The 27113-nt window shown below is 42.6% G+C and overlaps 1 protein-coding gene across 4 annotated transcripts in view; it reads right to left on the reverse strand.

Annotated features, from left to right (window-relative positions):
- The window catches only part of PLS1 (plastin 1), a 122673-nt gene extending 96481 nt beyond the window's left edge, over nt 1-26192 (reverse strand). Inside the window, exons 1-2 of one of the 4 annotated variants that reach the window (XM_055569448.1) lie at nt 26174-26192; nt 3160-3274 (exon numbers count right to left, since the gene is read on the reverse strand). The gene's annotated coding sequence lies outside the window, so the exon portion shown is untranslated. Of the gene's footprint in view, nt 1-3159; nt 3275-25656; nt 25792-25812; nt 26042-26173 lie in introns of those variants that run through there. The other 3 variants (XM_055569446.1, XM_055569447.1, XM_055569450.1) reach the window with 3 other exon arrangements.
- Nucleotides 26193-27113: the final 921 nt, after the last annotated feature.

Genomic DNA, 27113 nt, shown 5'->3' on the forward strand with positions numbered 1-27113 from the left:
TTCTCCTAAAATTTTCCCTCCAGTAGGATATACACACCCACATATTGAAAGTCAAATATTCATGTTAGCCACTTAAAGAGAAAAACACAACAAAAATTCAAATATTCAATATTCTGCCAATAATGGTGAACAGAAATGCCTGTCTGAATCCTACTGGAGCTTGGAGATCCCTGCAGTAAACAATTAAGCGCTACTCAGCAATTCAACATGATGGTTCTCATCAGCAGTCACAGGAACAACCAGTGGAGCTTATAGTAAATGCAGATTCCTGGATCTCCTCTCCAGAGATACTTATTCTGAAGTTTTAGAGTAGGGCCCAATAATCTGGATTGAATCAAAATGAAGAATTCCTGAATTTTATCATCTAACAAATGACTAATGTTGCTAAAACATTATCTACTTCTCCCACCAACCAGTGGCTAAGTCGTTTCAGTCGTGTCCGACTCTGTGTGACCCCATAGACGGCAGCCCATCAGGCTCCCCCATCCCTGGGATTCTCCAGGCAAGAACACTGGAGTGGGTTGCCATTTCCTTCTTCAATGCATGAAAGTGAAAAGTGAAAGTGAAGTCACTCAGTTGTGGGACTCCTAGCAACCCCATGGACTGCAGCCTACCAGGCTCCTCGGTCCATGGGATTTTCCAGGCAAGAGTACTGGAGTGGGTTGCCACTGCCTTCTCTGCACCAACCACTGGAGACCTCTGCTATTCTGACCAAAGCCCAAAATGCAATTCATATTGGGAGTTAGCCCAGGAGCTGGCCCATCTAGTAGACAAGAAGGCCAAGAATATAACTTTGATATAAACAAATCTGGATTTGATTCTGCTTTAACTTCTTAGGAAGGGAGTGTTTTGAGTGTTTGGGGAAAGTCACTTAAGTTCTCTGTGGCTCAGTTGTCTCATTTGTACAAAGGGAATGATCTACCTACCCACAGGGTTGTGGCAACAGGTTGAACACAGTTCTTGGGAACAAACAACTATTCAGTTCATGTGATTTTAACACCACCATAATTCCATTTCCAGATGAAACCAAAGCAAAATATTTATAAGCAGAGGTAGGTCAAATTTTTTAGCAATTTTCATTCCTGGAACAGTATCTAGAAAGATTAAATATATAATGGAAACAAGCTTCCCCTTTAGACTGGCTGTGTTTACAAGAGGTTGTGTTGTGGAGAAAATAAAGGAAACCATGATACCTCTATCTCGTTGAGGGTATATATATCCAAGAAGGCATAATTTCATACCAAGCCTCTAGAAAGGTGGGATGAAGCCAAAAGACATCTTCCCCAAGTACAAGCATTTGGGAAATGTATCTTTTTTTTTCCAGGCTTCCCAGGTGGCACAGTGGGTACAAAATCTGCCTGCTAATTCAGGAGATGCGGGTTCAATCCCTGGGTCAGAAAGATCCTCTGGAGAAAGAAATGGCAACCCACTCCAGTATTCTTGCCTGGAAAATCCCAAGAACAAGGGAGCCTGGCCGGCCACAGTCCATGGGGTTGCAAATAGTCAGACACGATTTAGTGACTAAGCACGCATGCACACATGTCTCTGTTTTCAACCTTAGAACACAAAACGCTGACTCTATGGATGGTTGAGAGCAGTTCTGGTCGTCACTGAACATTTAGTGGCCGATTTGAAGACTGCAGAGAGTGAAAATGGATTTCCTGCTCAAGGTTATAGAACAAGTCATAGAATTTCAACTTCCAGGTGAATGTGAAGGACATAAATAATCATGTCACTGAATGATACACGTTTTAATAACATGAAAATGAATAGACACAAATAGGAAGCAAACAGCTCAGCACCGTTGAGTCTGTGCAGATGACCAATGATTCTACCACAGCCAATTGGCCTGGAGTTGGGGTCACAACTAGAAAAATAAATCAGACTAAAAACTAAATTAATAAAATACAAAATAAATGATGATCTAACTGTAAAGAATGATGCTGGAAGCAACAGAATACCTATTTATTACTTTCCTTTTATATCTTTTAGTGTTCTTTCCTCTCTGCTTGTGTGTATTACTTCATCATTCCCTTTCCACTCTTTTTTCCTTTATAGAAAAGGTAGGGAGCATTAACAGATAATAAAAGGGAATCTGAGGATTTCCCTGGCAGTCCAGTGGCTAAGACTCGTCACTTCTAACGCAGGGGGCCTGGTCAGGGAACTAGATCCCACATGCCACAACTAGAGTTTCACACCACAACTAAAGATCCCATGTGGCACAACTAAGACCCAGCACGGCCAAATAAACAAACAAGTAAATGGCTTCCCAGGTGGCTCGGTGGTAAAGAATCCGCCTGCCAATGCAAGAGACGCGAGTTTGATCCCTGGGTGGAAAAGATCTCCTGGAGAAGAGAATAGCAACCCACTCCAGTATTCTTGCCTGGGAAATCCCATGGACAGAGTCGGACACGACTGAGCACACATGCACGCACACAAACAAATATTTTTAAAAGCTTTCAGATCTCTGCAAAAAGTAAAGGGGCATCTGGAGAAAATCCTCCTGTTCTCATCTGCCGGTCCTTCTCAGACTACAGTCCTCCACAGAGGGTGCTCAGTCGCTCAGTTGCATCCGTCTCTTTTGAGGCCCCAGGCACCTCTGTTCATGGAATTTCCAGGCCAGAATACTGAAGTGGGTTACCATTTCTTTCTCCAAGGGATCTTTCTGATTCAGGGATTGAACTCATGTCTCTTGGTTGGCAGGCAGATTCTTGACCACTGAGCCACCAGGAAAGCCCCAGTCCTCCACAGAGGGCAGGACTAACTGTTGGGGGAAAGCCATGTATGGCGTCTTTGTTTCCATGAGGGCCGATTGTTAAAGCAGGACTTGTGGCCTCTTTCTCTGTACTTCTTTATTACGCTCCTCTGAAGAAGGAAAAATGATTTCTCTTATTCATGAGAAGGTAAGTGTCTTGGGTCCCCTGAACCTCCTAGCTCCACTGAAATGATTCTCAAACTTTAATTGCAACAGAATCATAAGGAGGGCTAAGTCAAACACAGACTCTTGGGCCCTACTCCCTGGAGTCTCTGACCCAGTTTGTCTAGGTTGGAGACCACAAAACTGCATCTCTAGCAACTTTTAGGTAATGCTGAGGCTGGTCACCTAAGGACAACACTTTGACAACCACTGCTGTAGTGAACAGGGCTAGTGTTCCTCACCACTGTCCTCGCGTGGCTTGCCCCTTCCCTCTTTAGCCGGAGTTTGTCCTCAGGATTCTGACTCTCCTCTGCCTCCACACGATAAGCAACCCAGAGGCCTTTTCAGTAGGTGTGCCTGGAATGGAATGGGTAGAAGTTAAAATTCTGGAAGGAAAGGTATTTGGCCCCAGGCCCAGACTGTCATCCTGATCCAGCTCCACCAGTGATAACTCTATATAAGAGGCCTCTATCAGTTTCTCAACCAGTTCTGAGAATAAAGAGAAGAGTCTGAATTGTCAGCCTCCTCAATCCAAGAGCATCCAGGATAACAATCATAGGAATGACAGGGAATATGATGAGGAATTCCAAAGGCTGTAGCCTCAATCTGGAAGCAGAGTGACCCTGTCTTGTCTGAGTCATAATGCTGAAGCCATATCACATCAACTGTGTATATAAAAAATAAAGGAATAACATTCCTGTGAGCTTCTCTGGTGGCTCAGATGTTAAAGAATCTGCCTGGGTTCAATCCCTGGGGTGGGAAAATCCCCTGGAGAAGGGAATGGCTATCCACTCCAGTATTCTTGCCTGGAGAATCCCATGGACAGAGAAGTCTGGTGGGCTACAGTCCATGGGGTTGAAAGAATCAGACACAACTGAGCAACTAACACATACACACATGTTCCTACTCTTGGATAACACAGAGTTGTCGCCCAAGTGGTGTAGATGGAGACGAGAAGATACAAGACCTTCATGAAATTCAGCCTAGATTACTGCTCTGGGTCAATGATCAACAACCATCTAGACCAGGTTGGCTGGCTTAACAACTCCCTCCTCACCCACAGCTAAGACAAGCCCTTGAGCTGTTCTTTAGCTCCCTGGACATCTCTCAGCCACCCTTTCAAGCCTTGCTCCATCCTTGGGCCTGGCAGCTCTGCTCTGTGCCATGTTTTGTTCACCTGCCCAGATCCTGCAGAGATGCATTTGCGTCTCAGTTCTCAGAGGCAGCCTGGTTTCAAACCCTGTGGTGTAACCAGCCTTGCCCCACCTCTGTTCAGTTGCACTCAGCTCAAGTCCCCAGCTGAGTTCAACATCCCCATTCCCTTCTTCTCCAGGAGGGAAATCTGGATTCAGGAAATCTGGAAGCACAAGGTTTTCCTTCAGATGAGCAGAAAAATTACAACACAACCCTGTCAGCCAAACAAAAAAGAGGGAAGAGGGTGAAACTCAAGCCAGGTCTTCCATTCTATGGCCTTCATGCTCTGGTGCACTCATCTCAGGGCTCTTATAACATTTTCACCAAACCGAGAGGCCCCTCCTGGCTGCCAAAGGGTACCGTGGGCCAAATCCTGCCTGGACATGTGTCCTCTGTGGCTCACTGAGTGTTTGTTAAATTTTGGAGCAAATATATAAAAATGAGAAGATAAACATAAAATTCAGATTTCTATTTTCTCTTTTCAGATCAGAACACCTGGCAATAGTTAGCCCACATTTTCACACGGTAACACTGAACTAGGCCAGTGACAATCATGCCCTTAGACAAGGGGTAAAGTTCACCATCAGCCTGACATTCCCCCACCATCCCCATTCTCCCACAGCCTTTCTCCCACAGAACATACGCGAACCAACAGTGACTAAGCGCAGCTCTACAACCTGCTGCTGTTAACTTCCTCAGGTATCCCTGAGGAAGGGATATTCAAATCAAATTACTATGATCATGAGAGAAAGAAACATTATTTTTTTTCTCTTCACTTGGTGGTTGCTTCCATTCTCAGTCATGAAGCTGTAATTACAGGAATTACGAACAAATGGGCAAGTGCTTACTCCAGAGTGGCCCAGGCTCACGAAGGGTGAGGGGAGAGAGAGAGAGGGTGAAGAGACTCAAAATAGAAAGGCATTCCCAGGACTTCCCCACTCCCAGTGCAGGGGGCCTGGGTTCAATCCCTGATCAGGAAACTAGATTCTATATGCCAAAACTAAGACTTGGGGTAGTCAAATATATTTTTATTTTTTTATTTTTTTTATTTTTTTTTTTCAAAAAGTGAAATTTTATTTATTGGGAATTAAGAAATTCCATCTTGTATCACAACAGTTTATTCAATAAATGTGAATTCTCCAACTCTCTTTTTTAAATCCCATTTTAGGATTTAATATATAGATCTCTGATTGGTAGGAACATTAGAAATAAGTATGTTCCAAGGCCATTAGTAGTGCAAATGAGAGATCTTAGGTTTTGAAGAGCCATCCTAAGCCATATTTAAGGGGGTGGGAAGGACCATCAAAAGCCTTAGCCTAAGGCATCAGAGAGAATTTGGGGTTGAGAAAGGTGAAGAACAGAAAACAGCTTTATTGCTTATACATGACCAAGAAAAGGTAAACATGGCAAAAAGCAAAACAGGCAAGATGTGTGTTCACTGGGAAAGAGGCCTGCTAGTATGAGACGAAGAGGAAGTCAAGACCCAAACAGAATCAACTTCCCGGAGAAGCCTGGTTCCACTGGCCCATCTTCCTGAGTCTGTGCTTAGAATCAAAACTTTTAGAGCACAGAAACAATGCTAAAAAAAAAACCCAGGAGCTGAAAACTCCTTCCCACAAAGATTTCACTTGCTCCAAGAAGAAAACAATTGCTTTAGGTTAAGAGGTAGTAATTATAGACTGTTCTTCCCTACTTGGGCCCTTAATCTCAATGTTAAAAATATGCACCATGGAACATCTGCAACTGAGTACCAAAGTACTAATATTTCAAATAAATATCCCAAAAGGTAGCAGCTGCTTAGAGTCAAGGGCTAGGGAACCTCCGGCCAACTGTTTATGACTAAGCATTTTATTAGAAATCTGTTCTGTAAAGAGAACAATTTAATACTTCAGAGCTACAAAATATTACCACCTCATGGAATGTTGTCATAGGCTATTGCTGGTGTCATACACTGTCATCAAATATATTTTTAAAAGGCAATCCCTCTTCCAACATCTCAAGGTCTTTAAAAGATGAGGACTCAGAAGGAAAAAGTAGCTATATCCTTTATTGTTACAAGACAAAATATCCATAATCTGAAGTCACCAGATATAGAACTTTATGGTCCACTTACTTATAAATTATATATACAGCCAATTAAAGTTTGTTTTCAGAAAGACCCTATCACCTGCTGGCCCTTTTTATTCAGCAATAAGCTAGACCACAAAAAACTTAGAGAATTATTAATTAAGAAACAATCACTGTGCAATAAAAGTGTACAAAGATCTTTCCTTGTCTCACATCACCTGTTACTGGCATGCACCATGAGCTGGCTGAAAGCACTGCTATGCTACCACCAAATGACCACAGTGTTGTAGCCAGAGACTCACCCCAGAGGGGTACAAGTTAGGGTACCTTTGGAATTCCTGGTCTTTGCCCATAAGATTAGATGAATGAGTCAGTGTCAAGGTAAATATTTGATTTCCAGAATGCTTCCTGCTCTTTCTCACCTCTTTCCCTCTAAGGCCAGCATTTGAATGGGAAAATATAATGTGTGCAGCCCTACTTCTCAGAAACTTCCCAGGACAAGAATAGATTTTATAGTCTTTTTCCTCCTGGTTCAACATAAAGCTGGTCCAAAAGTAAATGAGGGAAATGGTCAATGGTGCACTAGGAATCTTTCACAGGTTATGTTCCCTTGAGACCTAACCTTTTCTACTGATCCAGCTTCAGGAGCAATGAAAGTAGGGCTAAGGCTGTATCTATAGTGGAATGGGCCACTGGAATGACTAGCAATGATCACTTTGGAATATGATTTGCAGGTTACAAAGTGCTTCCACCTAGAGTGTCACAAACAAGAGAGTATGTTATAAATGTATATACAAATATAAAGTATCCATACTATGATATTTGAGGTGGACATGATGCATCATACTATTGTAAATCCACCCTGCCCTGATTCTCAGTGATAATTCAGGAAAGAGGAAGTTCTCAGCACACTGAGAGTCAAAGTTGATTATCTTCGCTCATGGACAGACACAAATTAAAATTAAATTAGTGAAAAACTATTAGAATACTTGCTTCCTAAATGTTTCCTTTTATATGCTTGCTTCTCAGAAAAAAATAATATTTAATCTTTATTCACCACTTCTATTTTCTTATATAAAACTTAAAGACAAAGTTTAACTACTTGCATGCATATATTTCAGTACCCAGAAAGTTGTAATTTATCACTAGGATCCCTGACTCTGGAGTCAGAATTCTGAAGAGTTTATTCTCCGCTTCCTATGAACTACATCACCTCAGGTGAGTCATTCTGAGTTTTGGTCTTCATAGCCAAAAAATGAAGATGGTGATAATTTCAACTTCATAGAATTCTGGGAAGGATTAATTAAAATAAACAGCAAAGGGCTTAGAAAAGGGTCTGATATATAGTAAAGTGCCCAGTAGATATTAGCTATTATTTTACATATTGGTGATTCATGGATTTCATGGCATTAGTGGAATGTGGAACCCTGTACCAAGGGTCACAGGTGTGGAGCCCTGTACCAAGGTCACAGGATAAAAATCTCTGGAACTGACCAAGCCCCATAATAATTGTTGCCACAAGCCTCCAGATCTAAACTGGCCAGTTCACTGACCCCATATTAGGTAAAATACCTCCCTATTATCCACCCTATAGCATCCTAACGAATTACCTAATGTCACCATTCCAGTAGGAATTGTCTCTGTCTTGAGACTATAAAAATTGGCTGCTACCCTGTGAAAGGGTTTGGCTCTCCCTTGAGAGAGCGACTTCCATTCTAATAAACTTTATTCTCCTTCCATCCTGCCTCATGTCTGGAAATTCTTTACCAACCCACACACTGACCACAACAGTCCTCAAAAGTAATACAGTTGTGAACACACTTGTATATTATGTGTACATGGATGTGTATATGGAAAATCATCTCAATTTGCATAAATATTTTCTGCAAATATCAGAAAATTATTATTGGAAAGTTATTGGAAAGTCTCCCAATAACTGATTTATTAAGTAAAGGCCTGGATGAAGTTAATTATCTTTAAACACTGAACTTGAATAATGTAAGTAATCATTAAGGTAGTTCCCTATCTATTTGTGAGAAGAAATTCATACAGAGCTTTATAAGTAAATTCAAATACTTACATGGATTCGTTATTAGAGATTTGTTTTAAAAAAAAAAAGAAGAAGAAGAAGAAGAAAAGCTAGTTCTAGACCAGGGATCAACAAAGTCAGCTGGAAGGCCAAATCTGGCCAACTGCCTATTTGTATACTACCTGTGAACTAAGAATGGCTTTTACATTTTTCAATAGATTTTTTAAAAAATCAAAAGAATAGGGACTTCCCTGGTGGTCCAGTGGCTAAGACTCTGCACTCCCTATACAAGGGGCCCAGTTCAACCCCTGGTCAGGGACCCAGATCCCACATGCCTCAGTGAAAAGCCTGCATGCAGCAATTAAGATCCAGTGCAATCAAATACATACATAATTTTTTCAAAAGAATTATTATTATTGAATTATTCTTTCAAAAGAATAATAGTTTGTGACATGTGACAGTAAGAAATCAAAATGTGAGTGCCCACAAATAAAGTTCACTGGAACACAGACAAGCTCATTCACTTACATCCTGTCTACAACAGCTTTTGAGCAGAATTAGGTTGTCGAGACAGAGACCATAACCCAGATAAGTACTTATTATCTGTCCCTTTACAGAGTTTGCCAACCTTTGGTCTAGACTGCTGTTTCTACGAGGGCAGAGGCTGTGGGGCCTAGCTCAGTGCCTGGCCCAGACTGTGTTCAGTAAACATTTGATGAGTGAACATGGCGTCAACATAAAGAGCCTGAGGTGGGGCTCTCCTGTGTGCTTAAGAGCTGTTCTCAAACAACAGAGAGCCATTTTCAGACAGAGAACAAGAGGGGCTGCTCCAATCTATGCAGCCCAGCTAGGGTCTTTTTTTTTTTTTTTGCTGTTTTTTCGTTTTAAAAATGTTTATTGCACAGAATTCAAGGAATTCCTAAGTGCACTCAAATTTTTTTTTTTTTTTTAAATCAACATGCTTTTTAAAGTTAGTTTGTTGTGCATGGTGACAACTTTCCCCAGAATAGCCCCAACCTGAGGACTCCCTTTTAATGAGGAAATTTTGTTAACTTTTTAAAATTTATTTATTCTTTATTTTTGGCTCTGCTGGGTCTTCACTGCTGCACGGGCTTTTCTCTTGCTGCAGAGCATGGGCTCAGGGCGCACAAGCTTCAGCAGCTGCGGGAGGTGAGCTTCAGTAGTCGCAGTTCCTGGGTTCTGGAGCACAGGCCCACTAGTTGGGGCACACGGGCTTAGCTGCTCCACAGCAGGCAGGATCTTCCCTCACCAGATATCGAACCCATGTTTCCTGCACTGGCAGGCAGATTCTTTAGCACTGAGCCACCAGAGAAGCCTGAGGAAACTTTTAACAGACATGAATAAGTTACAACCACCGAGTTTTCTAGATCCTCTTAAACATTATCCCCAAGGATCAGCTAGGGTCTTTTGATATCCTAGCTAATTCTAGCGGTAGAATTTTAGGCTACAATGGAGAATGGGGAAAGGGTAGATCATAGTGAAAGTGAAAGTGTTAGTCACTCAGTCGTGTCTGACTCTTTGTGACCCCATGGATTGTAGCCCACCAGGCTCCTCTGTCCATGGAATTCTCCAGGCAAGAGTACTGGAGTGGGTTGCCATTCCCTTCTCCAGGGAATCTTCTTGACCCAGGAATTGAACCTGGGTCTCCTGTATTGCAGGCAGATTCTTAATCTAAGCCAGCTAATTCTAGTGGTAGAATTTTAGGCCACAATGGAGAATGGGGAAAGGGCAGATCATAAGGACAAAATAAACAGGAGTTCTGCATTTACCAGCAGTATATTTTTAATAAAAAATGGCATCACAAAAGCACAACCAAAGAGAATTAATTTGGGAACCAAAAAAAAAAAAAAATCTATGGCCTCAGGCCTTAGCTCACCACAAGCCTTATTTCTAGATACAGCTGCTAAAGAGGTCTGCAAAGTCTTAAGTTGCATACATACGAGTATGGGTCCAAATCACAGTAAATATTGGGTCTCGTTGTAATTAGTGCTAGTTAAGACAACAAACAGAGTGCCACCTTTAACCTAACGAGGCTCTTTGTAAGCTAGTTTAGTGACGATCCTGTTTCTAGAAGAGCTCTATCAGCATGGTGATGGTCTAATCTAGGTACCATATCCAACAAGGCAAATTGATAAAACTGCAAAGTATTTACCAAGGTGATGAAATCACAGTCCTCAGTCTGAATTAATCTAATTCAGGAAAAACACTTGGGACACCTCACCAAATACAAGCTTTGATCATCAGCACCATCACTTGAAGAATTACAATATGAAAGAAGTACACTTTAATGATATCCCCTTGGAAGACGCAGCCTTACTAGTCTATTACTAGAAGATACTAGTCAAATGGTATCAAGTCACCTAATTGGCCATACCTAAGTTATCTGGCCAGAGAAGGCAATGGCACCCCACTCCAGTACTCTTGCCTGGAAAATCCACGGATGGAGGAGCCTGGTAGGCTTCAGTCTATGGGGTCGCTAAGAGTCAGACACGACTCAGCAACTTCACTTTCACTTTTTACTTTCATGCATTGGAGAAGGAAATGGCAACTCATTCCAATGTTCTTGCCTGGAGAATCCCAGGGACAGGGGAGCCTGGTGGGCTGCCATCTATGACGTTGCACAGAGTCGGACACGACTGAAGCAACTTAGCAGCAGCAGCAGCAGCAAGTTATCTGGCAATTATCACTATCCTAATAAACTCCTCTCTTTACGGAAGGTTCTCCCTCAACTAACCAGTTCTCTTACTCTAAAATGGTGAAGCAAAGACATGTTCATGGAACAGCCATGTGCTGCCCCTCACTTTCAGCAGGGCCATGTGATTAGTTCCAGCCAATGGGCTGTGAGTAGAAGTGATTTGTGTCCCTCTAGGCCAAAGCATGGGCTTCCCTGGTAGCTCAGCAGTAAAGAATCTGCCTGCTATGGAGGAGCCACAGGAGATGCGGGTTTGATCTCTGGGTCAGAAAGATCCCTTGGAGGAGGAAATGGCAATCCTCTCCAGCATTCTTGTCTGGAGAATCCCATGGACAGAGGAGCCTGGCAGGCTACAGTCCATAGGGTCGCAAAGAGTTGGACACGACTGAAATGACTTAGCACGAACACACAGGACAAAGCCTTTCAGAGCCATGTGATCCTCTAGCTCCCCTTTTCCTGCTGCAACAACCTAGAAGTCCCATGTCAAAAGAGCAAAATCACAAAAATTACAGCAGCCTGGATCTCTGAGTCATTGAATGCAGAACAGCTGCCCTGGAGGAGAGCCAATGCACACTGGCATTTATGTGAACAAGAAATCAATGGAAGTATCATGGTTGATTTGTTCCTATAACATAGCCTACTCCATCTTGACATATACAGAAAAGCTGAGCAGACAGAAGCCTTGTATCCTGTGGTCAACCAACCTCAGCCATTTACAAGGATTAAATAGGGAAATTTTCCAAACCTTCCTCAGACAGGTATGTGTGCAACTTTATTATTTCACTTCAAGCACATTCACAAATTATTGCCACACCTACTCCTATTTCAAAAATCAGTATTTACAACCAAATCATCTTTATTAATAAAACTTAAGATCTTACCGAGACACACATCAAGCAATGTACCTTGAGTGATGTTCACTGAACAACGTAACTAACCACTGACAAACCTTAGCTGAATATGTTGTTCTTCCACATGGCTCATGTCCTACTTTATGACTCTTCATTTTCAGGAGACACATGTAGCAGTGGGGTTACACTCCATGGACAAGATGGTAGAGAGCTCTGAGTAGAGCTGGCCCAGTTTTCTTTTGTTAGCAGTCAACAAGTAAGCTGTTCATTGGACACACTGATGTTGGTGGGGCTTTGAACTCAGAGAGATGCTATCTCCTCCAGCTGGCAGTAAAAATATCCACTAAGATAAGGACTCAATCCTGTGTCCTTTAATACATGCCCGATTTAAAACCACTGGAAAGTCTGGAGCCTGGCCTGGCAAACAGTAGGGTATAAACTTCCACAGCCCTGGGTCCAAATCTCAGCTCAACAACTGACAGCTGTGTGAGTCAGGCCAAAAGACAAAGACACAGCCTGTAAGAGCCTCAGTTCCCTGCCCCGCTCCACAAGGAATCCGTGAGGATCAACAGAACGAATATAGATGGGAACACTGACTGCATGGTGGACCGCTGCTGCCTCAGATCTGTGGGGTTGTTTTTTTAAATGCCTCAGAACTGTGGAATTCTTTTTCACAAAAATAAAATTTTTGACCCTTCACCATGTGGGATCTTAGTTCACTGACCAGGGATCAAATCTGTGCCCCCTGTACTGGAAGCATGGAGTCTTAACCACTGGACCGCAGGAAATTCCCCAGAACCATGGCATTCTCCTTAAAGCTGATTAAAATTTATATTTCCTTTATGTCTTATTACAAGTGAAACAACTTTCTCGGGTACATTTAAAGCAGCGAAAAATATACCTTTGGCTTTATCCTTAGAGTAGATAATGCTGTCTATGACAGACATGAAAATAAATTCTATTACTTAATCTAGTCCTTTTACAATATGATCAAGCCCTTGGTATGAAAATATATCTTGGAATTAAATTTCTGCCCATTTTCCAGGGGCAAATAACTTTTAAAATTCCTAAGAATTTCCTATTACCCATCCGTCTGCTGATTTCCAGTTCTGCTGCTGCTGCTGCTAAGTCGCTTCAATCATGTCCGACTCTGTGCGACCCCACAGACGGCAGCCCATGAGGCTCCCCCGTCCCTGGGATTCTCCAGGCAAGAACACTGGAGTGGGTTGCCATTTCTTTCTCCAATGCATGAAAGTGAAAAGTGAAAGTGAAGTCGCTCAGTCGTGTCCGACTCTTCGAGACCCCATGGACTACAGCCTACCAGGCTCCTCCATCCATGGGGTTTTCCAGGCAAAAGTACTGGAGTCGGGTGCCACTGCCTTCTCTGCCTGAGATGTAAAAGAGGATGCAAAAGAAAATTCCTGTTGAATAATAATTAGCTTACAAATGGGCTTCCCATGTGGCTCAGTGATAAAGAATCCTCCTGCCAATGCAGGAGACACAGGTTCAATCCCTGGGTCAGGAAGATCCCTTAGAAGAGGAAATGGCAACCCACTCCAGTATTCCTGTCTGGGAAATCCCATGGACAGAGAAGCTTGGTGGGCTACAGCCCATGCGGTTGCAAAGAGTTGGACACAACTGAATGACTGACTGGCTAGCTTACCTAAAAGGGGGGTATCACTGTGTCCTTTTTTAGCCTACTACCTCAGAATGGAGTCATTTCCTCGGAATTACTAGAAAATTATAATGCTTTCAGTTCTTCTATCATTTGTTGTCCTAGTTCTATGAGAAATGTAAAACTCACTCGGAAATATGCAAATTAGCTTAGTCTCCCACAGCACAATACATGTCACATAGGTAGGCTATAACTCAGTGAAAATTTAGAAAGGTTCATCTTCTTTATCCTACACATTCCAGGTGTATATTAACAGGAAATACCATAATTTTGAAAACCAAACTACTTTGTTCACAATGAAAGAGATGAACTTTTCTCCCATGTAAATCACATGGAACTTCATGAATCAAGAATTGAATTTCTGTTAACATTAGAGAAATTGTAAAACCTAAGGTATAATAAAGTTTTGGTTCTTGTTTCATTTAACTGCAGGTAAAACAGATACTCAAGTCTCTAGCAGATTAGAGTATTAATACACATTTCTTTGAGCATCTCCATAAGTTACTGTCCCACTCACCTCTAATCTGATTTCTCTTAAACAATAAGAAACACTTCAAGAAGAATACAACCTGAATTTATATTTGTCAGTTTATTTTAGAGGTGAATCAATTTTCCACATAAGCATTATTGGCATTTAAAACATTATTATTAAATAATACTATTTAATTCATTTCTGGAATTAGTTTAGAACACTTATGAATCCACAAAGATCCTTATACTTTGAATTCAAGCTATGCAGCTGTCTCTTGAATAAGGCTGGAGTATCAAGACTTACTGTCAGTAAAACACAGGCCTGGGATTAGCAGTCTGAAAATAAAGACACCATGGGTCTTAAGTCTCTACAAGCAAGTAGAAGCTAGAAAACATTAAGTATATGGGTGGAGGTGGGTACAGATTTTCATCCATTCATTCATTTCTTTTCATATTCCGTTAATTCAACAATTTATCAAGTGCCTCCTTGTATAGTCATTGGCATTCAGGCAATGAGGATACAAACTGAATTAGACATAATCCTGCCCTCAAGAAACGGACTCTCTACATGGCCAGGTGAGGGCACACATGTGGCAGCAAGAAAAAGTAGATCTTCATACTAGAAGATTCTGATCTAAAATGTATATCACAGAGTGAAGTCAGAAAGAGAAAAACAAATATCGTGTGTTAACATATATATACAAAATCTAGAAAAATGGTACAGATGAATCTATTTTGCAGGGGGCAGAAATAGAGGACACAGATGTAGAGAAAGGACTTGTGGACACAGCCGGGGAAATGGAGGGTAGGCCGAGTAGCACTGACATATATACACTACCATGTGTAAAAGAGACAGCTAGTGGGAAGCCGCTGTATAGCACAGGGAGCTCACCTTGGTGCTCTGGGATGACCTAGATGGGTGGGATGGAGGTGGGGTGAGGAGGAGGTTCAAAAGGGAGGAGACATACATATATGTGTATGTATATAGCTGAATCCCTTTGTTGTACAGCAGAAACTAACACAACATTATAGAACAATTATTGTTGTTGTTGCTGTTTAGCCACTAAGTTGTGTTTTACTCTTTTTCGACCCCATGGACAATAGCCTGCCAGGCTCCTCTGTCCAGGGGATTTCCCAGGCAAGAATACTGAAGTGGGTTGCCATTCCTTACTCCAGACTATCTTCCCCAACCAGGGATCAAACTCATGTCTCCTGCATTGGCAGGCGAATTCTTTATCACTGAGCCACCTGGGAAGCCCAAAAGCAATTATACTCCAATAACAAAATTTTAAAAAATTAAAAATAAAATACAATGTATATCCTTTCATTCCTATTGTACCTATTTCATCCACAACAAAAAGAACAACAAAATACAGACAACAGTAACTTCACGACAAAAACCAAGGTTCAGACAGGCTGAATGACTTGGAGATTCTCCCTCACTTTCAGCCTTCACTTTTGAATTCCCTTCTCTTCCCAGAACAACCCTGAACAAGTACTGTAATCACTTTTACCTGGTGACTGAGTTATTTTTATCTTATTTTTATAAACGGTCACTCAGAAATGGAAATTGGTTGTCATTTTTACATATTTTGAAAGCCACAGAAACCTTTAACATGATGGATTCATTTTTGAAAGTCTGTAAGATGACTGAAATACACATATTAAAGTCAGGGGATTCCCTGGTGGTCCAGTAGTTAAGACTATGTGTTTTCACTGCCAAGGGCATGGGTTCAATCTCTGGTTGGAAAACTAAGATCCCAGAAGCCACGAGGCATGGGGTGCCCACCCCCCAAAAAAGAATTAAAATCAGAGCCAGGGAAAAGCATTTTTCTGTGTTTTTCCAAAAGAGGATGAACCACAGATCAATGCTCAGCAAAAAATGGGATTCCTCCTCCTCTGAGGTGTTGGGGGTTAAGAGAGAAGTGGAGGTATAAGTAAGTCGATAGATAAGCAAGCCTGTAACTCACACAGCCTATAGAATAAAAGTCCAAATTCTGCAGCCTCATACTCAAAAGGTTCTGCGATCTCCCCTAAATGCCTTTCCAGTCTTACCTCCCTGTACTTGCCAGAATCAGAGACCCCAGCACTGGCTGAACCTGCACTTCCTGCTTCACTTCTGTTCTGAGGTTCAGTTGCCACTCTGTCTGGCACATCTCTCCAGTAATTCCCCCAGGGCCCACTCTACCTATGAACACCTGCCCATCCTTCACCCCCTACTTCATATGCCCCTCCTCCACTATTTTCTTTACATAGACAAATGATCAGCTGGCTCACAAAGATGGATAAAACATTATCCTCAACTCTGCTCTGCTTTCCCTAACTGTCCCAATGGAAAGTGAACCTTTCACCTTCTCAGACCTGTCATTGTGGTTTCCTATCATTCTTACAGCACTTAGCACCAGCTGCCCTGTACTGGAGCCAGGAATTCATCTATCTTAACCTTACTATTGGACTGCACATTTTCTGAGAGCAAGAAAGGAACTTTCTTCAATTGTATACATCCTACCTCTGAGCTCAGATCTTGCAAGCTATTCCAAAATTACTTACTGGATGCAGTTAAACATTATATCCAGATTAACAAAATAAAATACAAACATAATCATTGGGTATACTCATCATTCACTCTTAGTGTGGGTCAGCTTCTAACATCTTCTTTCTAATGTCAGCTGTTTAGCACATCACAGGTGGAATGTCATTCTGGCTGAATAGCAGTTACTTAAAAACACGGAATGCAAGAAAAGAGCTGGTTTCTCATGGAGCACCTGAGCCCCTGTGCCACAGCTACTAAGCCCACGTGCTACAACTACGGAGGCCCATGCACCTGGAGCCTGTGCTCCACAACGAGAAGCCACCACATGAGAAGCCTGCACATGGCAATGAAGAGTAGCCCCTGCTCACCGCAACTAGAGAAAGCCCATGCACCGCAACCAAGACCCAGCGCAGTCAAAACGAACTAAAAAATATAAAATGTTAAAAAAAAAAGGAAAGAAAAGGTAAGTCTGATTTTGGGGGAGAGCTGGGAGTTGGGGTGGGGTGGAGCAGGCATGGAACTTCCAGAGGACAGCAAGGGGTACAGACAGCAACCACTGGGGCATGTGTGCTAAGTCACTTCAGTCACGTCTTACTCTTTGTGATGCTATGGACTGTAGCCTGCCAGGCTCCTCTGTCCATGGGATTCTCCAGACAAGAATACTGGAAATGAGGCTAATTTAAGAAGAAAACAAAACCAAAAAAAAATACCTTGAAACATCAATTCTATGAAGATAGTATAGATAGTACAGTTACAAAAGAAAACCATTTGTTTCTTTGCTTCTAGTTCTCTTATCTCACCTACACTACACTCTAGTCTGGTGGCTCTCAAAATTCCCAGATCATCAGCCTCAGCATCACCTGGGAATTTGTTGAAATGAAATTCTCCAGCCCCACCTCAGACCTAAAGAATGAGAACCTGCAGCTGGGATTCAGCAACTCCTTCATTCACAAGCTCTCCAGCTGATTCGTATCCTGCTCACGTTTTAGAACACATTAAAGGACCTGAGTTTTCCTAAACAGATCAGCTCCATCCTGTTTCCGTGCTTTTGTTCATGCTGTCCCTTCTCCAAGGAATGCCTTTTCTTCTAGCTAGTCCCTGTAGATTGAATTTGTGCTTTCCTTTCAAGGATCAGCTCAAAAGTCTTAACACTTTCCTCAAGAGATTTAACAGAATGATCTGCTCTCCATTCGGGCTCGCCCAAAGCTTCATTCTGCCGTTCCTTCTGGTGCTCACTCCTGTCACAGCCTGGCCCTGTGTCTGCCTCCCTCAATTGACTGAGAACCAGTGAGTACAAGGACTATGCTTCACTCACAGTGCTGTCCCCAGCCCTATAGGCCATCTGATTCCTTTGATTCTGCAAAGTACGAGAGAAAAGTATTCTTCTGCAACAAGCCTCTGATTGACCATGAGAAGGATGCTGAGAGGCATCCGACTCCTCTCTCCACAATGGAGATGAATAAAAGGCCCATCCAGTGAGATCTGAAGTTTACCGGGCAGCTATTGAAGGCAACTTTGGGAACAGAGAAACCACTTAAAAGGCTCCATAGTCAAGGCTTAGCCATAAGCACATTTAGCATCTTATAAAAGCCAAATATCAATTCATAGAAAAAGTATTCCCTCTCGTCAGTTAAAGAAGAAAATATGGATTGACTGAAAGAGCACTGTATTTGGGATAGACTGACGCTCCATGTGGACAGGGATCCTGTATCTGTCTTGGCTATCACTATGGTCCCAACACTGAGCCCTGACATTTTGTCAAATGTCAAAATTAAAAGACAAAGATGTGCATTCCATCTCTATCATTTTTTCAAGCCATGTAGACTCAAACAGGCAAGTCATTCATTCTCAAAGCCTTGGTCACTTAACAATGAAAGGCAGCAAAGATGGAAAACTATTTTATCAATAAATACCTTACCTCCTTGCCTTACAGTTTACTAATTGCTTTCACATTTACTATCTTGATTAATCATCAAACCTGCAGCTGAAGAGAAGGCCTCTCTTCTCAAGGGGTCAGAAACAGAATCATAGACTTTGACTTCTCATGCATGGCCCTGATCATAAGCCAACTGATTTCAGCTATCTAAACTTTAAATTACCTTAAGGAGCTCATTCTGATTGACCACTAAGCATTCAGAGCTTCTCAGATTACCTTTTTTCCACTAATGGAGATCTGGGGTTTAACTTGATATAAAAAGTGATCAAGTCAATTGCTGCTACGGTTGTTTTTCAAAACTAATTCACTTGGCATGAAAACTTTTGCTAAAAAACATCAGTGGGTTTTTGTGGGCTGTGTTTCATGGCTGGCATCTCATTGACCCAATAACACTTTAACTCTGCAAGAACTGGGCAGCTCTTGACAATACCCTTGAACCAAAACAGTGTTCCAGTGACCCTAAGACTGAGAAGAAAGGGAGGAAAAGGGAGATTTTACCAGCATAGAATGCTGAGAGAGCTTTCAGGTGAAAGAATTTCAGAGTCTCGAGAACTTTTGATTTGTTCCCAATGGTTATAAATACTAACTTGCTATAGATATAAAGGTTCAATTATGTACTTATTTGATACTGTTTTTCCAGCAAATTATTGATGAATAACATTAAAACCCTAAGCAGAGTCACATTTATCAAACCTCAGAATTCTAGTTTGCATTGATTTTTATCTATAAACAGTACAAAATATATATCATCAAGGACAAAAAAGAAAAAGAAAGAAACCGATAGAGCCATAAATTCACTGTAAATGAGTGGGTTCTGAACCTTTTTTTTTTTTTTTAATTTGGACAATTTAATCTGGATTCTGAACACTAGCTATGGGAACAAAGTGTGAATACAGCCAGTACTTTCTGTCTAAGGCATTCACATCTGTTTGATCAACATCACTTTTAGGTCACAGATTGTCATGCATCATTTGAGATTTTTCAACTGTGATGCATGAAAATAAGTCTACTCTTTTATTTATGGAATGCAGAGGGCCCCACAGTGGGAATTCATTGTGAGGGATGGGTGAGTGGGGAAGGTCTGTAATTAAATAACATTCTTCTACACACATTTACCAATGCTTGAATCTCAAATTCAATAGAAGTTCTATTTTTTCAGCACTGCTAACATCTCCTGTTTCTTACTTCTCCAACAAATTGAAGGGACTTTCATTATTTTTATTTTAAATGTTATTTCCTGGGACTGGATCTTTAAACAATTTGAGTTTCTCAATAACAATTCTGGTTTCCTCTAATACTGAGTTTCTCCTGTCAACCATTCCCCCCAAAACCTTTTGTTTTTTATAGTGAAAGCCACACCACGGCAAAACCCTCTTCCACCTTACTAAGGTAGATAGCCATCTATCTTACTATCGGGAAAAGTCAGTTTCTCCTGTTTTCTTTGGAATTTCTTGAAATTTCTGAGGCAGACATGTCTCTGTGCAGTGAGTTATAACCCAAATATTCTAGTTTTATAGCTCTGAATTGCTCAAAAGAGCCAATCATAAAAATTTAGTTTGTTGTAAAGTCTAAAAGTCTCCTTCACAACTGGAATTTATGAACAGATTATCTCTAACTCTCCTACAAAAGAACATCAATACTTTCTGATGAAACATGTGTTTTACATAAGAGAAAAACTCTCCTAATTAGCCCTCTCTCACCCTTTCTGCATCCACAATATTACCAAAAAGCAACCTGCTTTCACAGAAGACACCCTCTATATTTCTCACCCAAAAAATGGCAAGTAGGCACTTTCAGACACCGTAGTACTGAAAAAAAATAAGATGATCAAAGTTGACACAGCCTCACATCTCATGTGATTTTAAGTCAGCAAAATTTCCAGCAATCAAAACTACATAATCATTTTATAACCAATAAACCAACAGACAGCACAAAGGCCTCTTTCTCCCTGATTTTCATCAAAAGGTGGACTGGGATCATTGGATGTTGAAACATGTATTAGGTAAGGGCCTGAGGCAGGCAGCCTTCTCTTTCATGTCCAGAGACTGACCCTGAGGATGCACAGGACGAGCTCAGCGGAGGCAGAAGCCAGAGACAGACAGAGGGGCTCAGGCAGCACAGGGAGGAGAGAAATGTCCTCATTGGGTTCCAGGCTGAGGCTCCCCGGAGAGAGTAATGAGGTCCATCAAGGAGGGAGGGACGGGACATTCTCTCACAGCTGAGTCAGCTGGTCAAGTGTGGGGCCTGCCAGTCTTGCCTCTAAGTCACCTAAATGGTCTAGATGATTCAGGCCCCTGACCTGCGGCACTCCCTGAGGTATCGACACCCACCTCCACCTGCAACACTGACTTCAGAACTCCCTGGACTGAAGGATCCTGGAGGAAGTGTCCAGGTACACATTCAGCCTGAGGATTTTGACCACAGTTTAAGGATCTGAGACCAGGGTAAGGGGCAGGACCCAAAGATCTTCCAGGAACTCCCACCATGGATCCCAGGTGAAAAAGTCCTTGTGAACTGTTCACCCTAGAGTCCTTAGGCTCATACACAAGGTGAGTGTCTCACTTTCATACCCCAGAGGCATTTCCTGGATCACCACCAACTCACATCCATCACCTCAAAAGAGCTTTATGCGCACTCAGAGAAGTAGATGCCATCTCTGCTGCCTCCAGAAAGGCTTTGAGGGTAAAAAGAAGATAAAGACTGAGTGGGATAATTTTAAAAACAAAACCCAGAAAGATGCATCTCTGTTGTTTTGTTTCTCTTATGAAATTCTGGCTCATAGACCATTGGAAGTGTCACCAGATAAAATCTGTAGCCATTCTAAGCATCTGTTAGGGTTACCACGGATCAAGTTTTGCATTTTACTTTAGCTCCCCGTGCCTCAAGTCACGGGGGCCTGGGATCCAAGCTCAGCTTAGCCATTTGTTAATGATGTGACATCAGAAATGTGATTTCTACACAAGTCTCAGCCTTCTAGGCTATAAAATGAGAATAACTGCACCCATCTCTCAGAATGGTTTGTAGAGATTCAATGATATACTGCTGGTAAAGTGTTCAGTACAGTGTCTGGTCTGTAGAAAACATCCTAAAATACAAGCTATGAATATTATTATTATTTTTAAAAAGTTAGGTAATGTAGTCATTTTACACAGGGCTATGATATATTACTCTAGAATTTAGTATCTGGGTATTGTTTAAGTGTATGAGATATTAACTTCTATGTACTGCCTGATTTTGCATTTGGCTGTCCAATCAATTTTGACTAAGGTCATGATTAAAAAAAAAAAGTAATTCCTCTATATTTAGCCAAGCCTTTCCTTCCCATGAGTAACCATCTCTCAGCTCAGTTTCTCTGCTCAACTGCTCTTTCTTCTTAACTCTTACAAGAGGAGGTAACAGGCCTTCCCTGGTGGTCCAGTGGCTAAGACTCCCAACTCCCAATGCAGAGGACCGGGTTCAATCACTGGTTAGGGAACTAGATCCTATATGCTGCAACTAAAAGATCTGGTGTGCCATGACTAAGATCAGCACAGCCAAACAAATAAGTATTTTAAAAAAGAGAGAGAGAGAGAGGAGACAACACTGCCAGTTGAAGATGGAGATCAACTATAGTGTGACTGACAACAGAAAGGACGAGCGCCTTCCAACAGCTCCCTTGATGCTGTGTGCTCATGGAAAGCTCAATGAAAAGACTGTGTTTTGATTTGCAAAACAGCTATCTGCAACATCTGTTCGAAATAAACAAAATATACCAAACTACTTCTTGATCTAAGATGGGTTGGGAAGCACTGCCTTCTGTCTGTTTTTTCCAGGTGGAAAGTCTGATCACAATTCTATCTCAAACTTAGCCCCACATTCCTTGGCCATAAACACCACTCTCAGAAACATTGCTCCTGGTAATGTAAAATGTCCCTCTCAAACACACTCTCAGTCCAAGGATCTGGGGCCCACCTGGGGCCTATCTGCTGCCCCTGACAAGATAAGCTACCATATCCTTTCCCTTGATGAAGATAGTCCTTGACTTCATCATGTGGAGGTCCCCAGGTCTGCAGTCATGCCCCTATTCTGTGCACTCAACGTTCAATTGGCCAGTCACCTCTTGTGTCTCATCTCTTCCAGTTATACAGATATCCTCCCACTAACCACCAAGTTCCCCCCAAATCCACAGAATATCTCCATGGCAAATGAATCTTGGGATTGTTAACCTTGAAAAGTTAGGGTTAATGAAAGTATAGCAGATCTGGCTACACCACTAACTAGCTTAGTTAAGTATATCTCAGCTCCTCCTCTACATCATGAGGGGGTGATGGCCTGGATGAAGGGCTACCTCACAGCTCTGGTAGCTCAGCTGGTAAAGAATCCCGCCTGCAATGCAGGAGACCCAGGTTTGATTCCTGGGTCTGGAAGATCCCCTGGAGAAGGGATAGACTACCCACTCCAGTATTCAGGCCTGGAGAAGTGCATGGACTGTATAGTCCAGGGGGTTGCAAAGAGTCAGACATGGCTGAGTGACTAAGCACAGTACATAGCTGTAAGATCCTTAATGCCCACCTTCCCCATGTCAAACACGCTTGTTTGTTTGTTTATTCAGGTAATAACAGTTGAGTATCTAATACTGCAAATCTACGTGCCTGGCATTGTGAGGAATTAAAGAACATCCCCCAAAGAACTTATCATCTAGAATGGGAAGTGAGACAACCACACAACTATATGAAAAAGAGAAGCAGATAATGTCATAACTGGGTATTATTTATAATATAAGAAGAAAATTATCATTACCAACATCCCAAACCTGAAACTAAAGTGATTTTCAAAATATCTTTTCTTCTCTGCATCTAGCCTTTTTTTGGGATGGGGTCATGTGGCAAGGCATGAGGGATCTTAGTTCTCTGACCAGAGATCGAACTCGCCCCGTGCCCCTTGCAGTGGAAGCTCTGAGTCTTAATCATTGGATCGCCAGGGATGTTCCTGCAGCTAGTCTTTTACCAAATGCCTCCCCCTTTGTACGATTTCTTACTTCTGAGTTCTTCACTCTGCACTTAGAATCACATGCTTACGTCCAGGCCTTAGGCAACTCTCCTCTATTATGGATTGACCCCTATCCCCAGAACTTAGAGGTCATGATCCATGACCTCTGATGAAGATACGAGAAACATCCCATCAGACTGGTTTGACTTGTCCACTGTCTTGCTAGAGCTCTAAGGTGATCTCCTTCATTTCACAGAACATCCACATCAAATCCCTTCACCAAACTGTCCCTGTTTCACTTCCTCCCACAAATAGTACCAAGAGCATTATTTTTGCTTAGTTTTGTGTGGGATGTCTACATAATAGGCCTGAAGCTCCCAGAGCTTACACACACTGGTCAGGAAGTTGGGTCATGTATTAAAATTCAACAATCCAGGATACTAAAGATGAAGGGGGATACTAGTGCAGACAACACTAACAAATGTTAGAGGCTTCAGAAGGGGGAGAGCTACTTTCTGGCTATAGTAATCGAAGAAGGCTTCTAGGAAGAGGCACACCTGAGTTACACCTTGCTTTGTAGGCAAGACTTCAACAGAGAAAGAGGCAAAAAGATACTCTGAGACAAGGAAGGAGGGCAATTTCAAGACCAGTCAATTGTTAACGGGGCCTTGAGAGGGTATTTTTTGTTTTGTGGGGGGGTTGGCTATACCACCCGACATTCCAGATCCTAGTTCCCCGACCAGGGATCAAGCTGCACTCCCTGCACTGGATACTTGACATCTTAACCACTGGACCTCCAGTGAAGTCCCTAGAAGGTACTGTTTGAAATGAGTTTACAAGGTAAGCAAGTTCAGTAGCGGGAGTAGCTAATTTTCGATTTAAGCCAGACTACAAAATAAAAGGGGGCTTCCCAAATGGCTCAGAAGGTAAAGAATCCACCTGAATGCAGGAGACATAAGAGACTTGGGTTCTATCTCTTAATGGGGAAGATCTCCTGGAGGAGGGCACGGTAACCCACTCCAGTACTCTTGCCTGGAGAATTCCATGGACAGAGGAGCCTGGCAGGCTTCAGTCCATGAGGTCACAAAGAGTTGGACACCACTGAGCGACTAAATGTGTGCACGCACACACACACACAATATAAAGAGGTAGAAGAGAAAAAGAAAGTGCAATAATCTCAGTAAACTCTGAGGAGCGTATCAGCAGGGGATGGCATAAAGAGCCCTGCAAATCAGAAAACCTGGGTCCGAGGCCCAGCTTTGCTAAGGAGGGGCTCCACGGCCACGTCAAGTCATTTAACCTGGTTGGTTTCGGTTTTCTCACTTGTAAACTGAAGCAGCTGAACTGGCTGACCTTGAAGGTCTCCACAGGACAAAACTAAACCAACTGTATATTATTTCTGCCATTAAAACATTCATCATGGTAGGGGGGAGGGTCGGGGGGAGTTGAAGGAAATGGCAATATCTGTATTATCTTTCCATACAGGTGTCTCCTCCTAAACTACAAATTTCCTTCTTCTAAACTTATTAATTCTATGTATCTGCCTCCCATCTTGCAGATTTAACACTTAAAGAATGTTCAGTGTGTAGTCCAAAAATTTTGTTTATGGTTCACAGGTTATCCAAGAATTGTGTGCGGCACAGCCTTAACATCTTATGAGTGTGTCCAATATGACACACCCAGGATAAAATATTTCTGTGTGAGTTAGAAAATGTGACTGGGTAAAGAAAGGGGAGAAAGTGAGAGCTCTGTTACTCATCTAAGAAACAGCTCCCTTTCAAGAGTACCAAACGATGCTTGAAAAAACAGTAATGTAGAAAAGTAAGGGGAAAATACATCTTGGACTTTACGAAGTCTGTATTATATGTACTGCCGAAGCAAACACACAACCTCTCTACTTTAAAATGCAGCTGAAACGCATAAAGTTACTGGCACTGAAATACGCTGAAAGTTGGCTTTTTTTGTTTTTTAATGCCGCATCCAGGAGACCCACCCACCCCCCGCTCCGGAAAAGGCACCCAAACCAGAAACCACAGATCTCACTCCAGTCCTATTGATCCTCTGCAGCAAAAGGCCAAAGGCAAATAAACCAGTCACACAAGCAAAAGAGGCTGGATCAAAAAGCCTCACCAGTAGGCACCAAAAGTTTAAGAGAGAGGAAAACAGAAAAGTTAACAAAATGCCTAACTTCATGCAAAGAATCATAATGCCGTTCTCCAGCTTACTGTGCAAACAGCATAAATACAGGATGTAACTAACACCTGCCCACACTACTTGCTGCCCAGACTGGACACAAGCGCACCCCGAGGTCGGCGAGCGCCGGAGACACCTCTCCAGCGAGGGAAACCCGCAGAGACTCCTCTGGAGCCGCCGAGCCGGCGAGGAAGTAAAGCTCTTGTTTTCTGCCTATCGGTCCAGGCTTTCTCTCGGATCCCCTCCGCCGCACCGCGCAGCGTACCTGCAGCCGCCGTTCTGCCCTCGAGCCCGCAGCTGCCGCTCCGGATCCCGGCACACGCAGGTCTGCTCTGCGGCTCCCCAGTCGCGCCAGCCTAGCTGCTGCCCTGGCGCCACTACGCATGCCCGGCCGGCACTCTGGCAAGCAGACTCCGAATCCACTTGCCGCGTTTTGACTGCGGCTCCCTCCCGGGGGAAAGGACCCGAGGCCAAGAGCTGAAGTGGAGTTGCAGGTGCTGGGAGAGGCTAGGGGGAGAGGGGGAGAGGGGGAGAGGGGAAGGGGAACTGCGCAACTTTATAGCGACCCAGGACACATCCTCCGCCAAACCTAAAGATGACCATGTACACCACTTGGGTGAGCTTACATGTGCTTCGCGAACTTGATCGTGGATAGGAATCACCTGGAGAGGTTGTTGAACCACAGATCCCACTCTCAAGAGTTCAGATTCAAGCAGATCTAGATGAGGCCCCACCATCTGCATGTCTAACATTTTCTCAGGGGAAACCGGCGCTGCTAATTCGGATACCACATGCTGCGAATTTCTGATCAAGAGAAAAGATGTAGATATATATACACACACACATATATATGGGCTTCCTTGGTGGCTCAGAAAGTAAAGAATCCTCCTGCAATGCGGGAGACCTAGGTTCGATCCCTGGATTGGGAAGATCCCCTGGACGAGGGTATGGTAACCCATTCCAGTATTCTTACCTGGAGAATCCCCATGGACAAGGGGCCTCCTGGGCTATAGGGTCGCAAAGAGTCGGACACCACTGAGCGACTAAGCAGAGCACAGCACCATGCCCTCCTCCAGGGGATTTTGCTGACCCAGGGATAAAAACTGCGTCTCCTGCATCTCCTTCATTGCGGGTAGATTCTATACCCACTGAGCCACCTGGAAGCTGCAAGTATATGTATAAATTTTTGTAATATATGTATGTCATTTAATATATATTAAATATATGTATATACCAAATTGGAGAAGGAAATGGCAACCCACTCCAGTATTCTTGACTGGAAAATTCCATGGACAGAGGAGCCTAGAGGGCTACAGTTCATGGGGTGAACAAAGAGTCGGCCACGAATGAGCAACTGAGCACAGTGCATATATCAAATTACATATTTCTCTTGACCTCTGGTCCAGAGAAAAGATATATAGATATAGATATTAAAAGAGAAAGTTTTCTCTCTCCTCCTCTCTGGGATTTCACATAGCACTTCCTCTTCATTTAACAGCCACACCTACTTTAAAAATAAATAAATAACTACAGCTTACAAGCAAATAAAGGTGGAATATTTCCTCT

This window comes from Bubalus kerabau, chromosome 2 (genome assembly GCF_029407905.1).
Source record: "Bubalus kerabau isolate K-KA32 ecotype Philippines breed swamp buffalo chromosome 2, PCC_UOA_SB_1v2, whole genome shotgun sequence".
Lineage (NCBI taxonomy): Eukaryota > Metazoa > Chordata > Mammalia > Artiodactyla > Bovidae > Bubalus > Bubalus kerabau.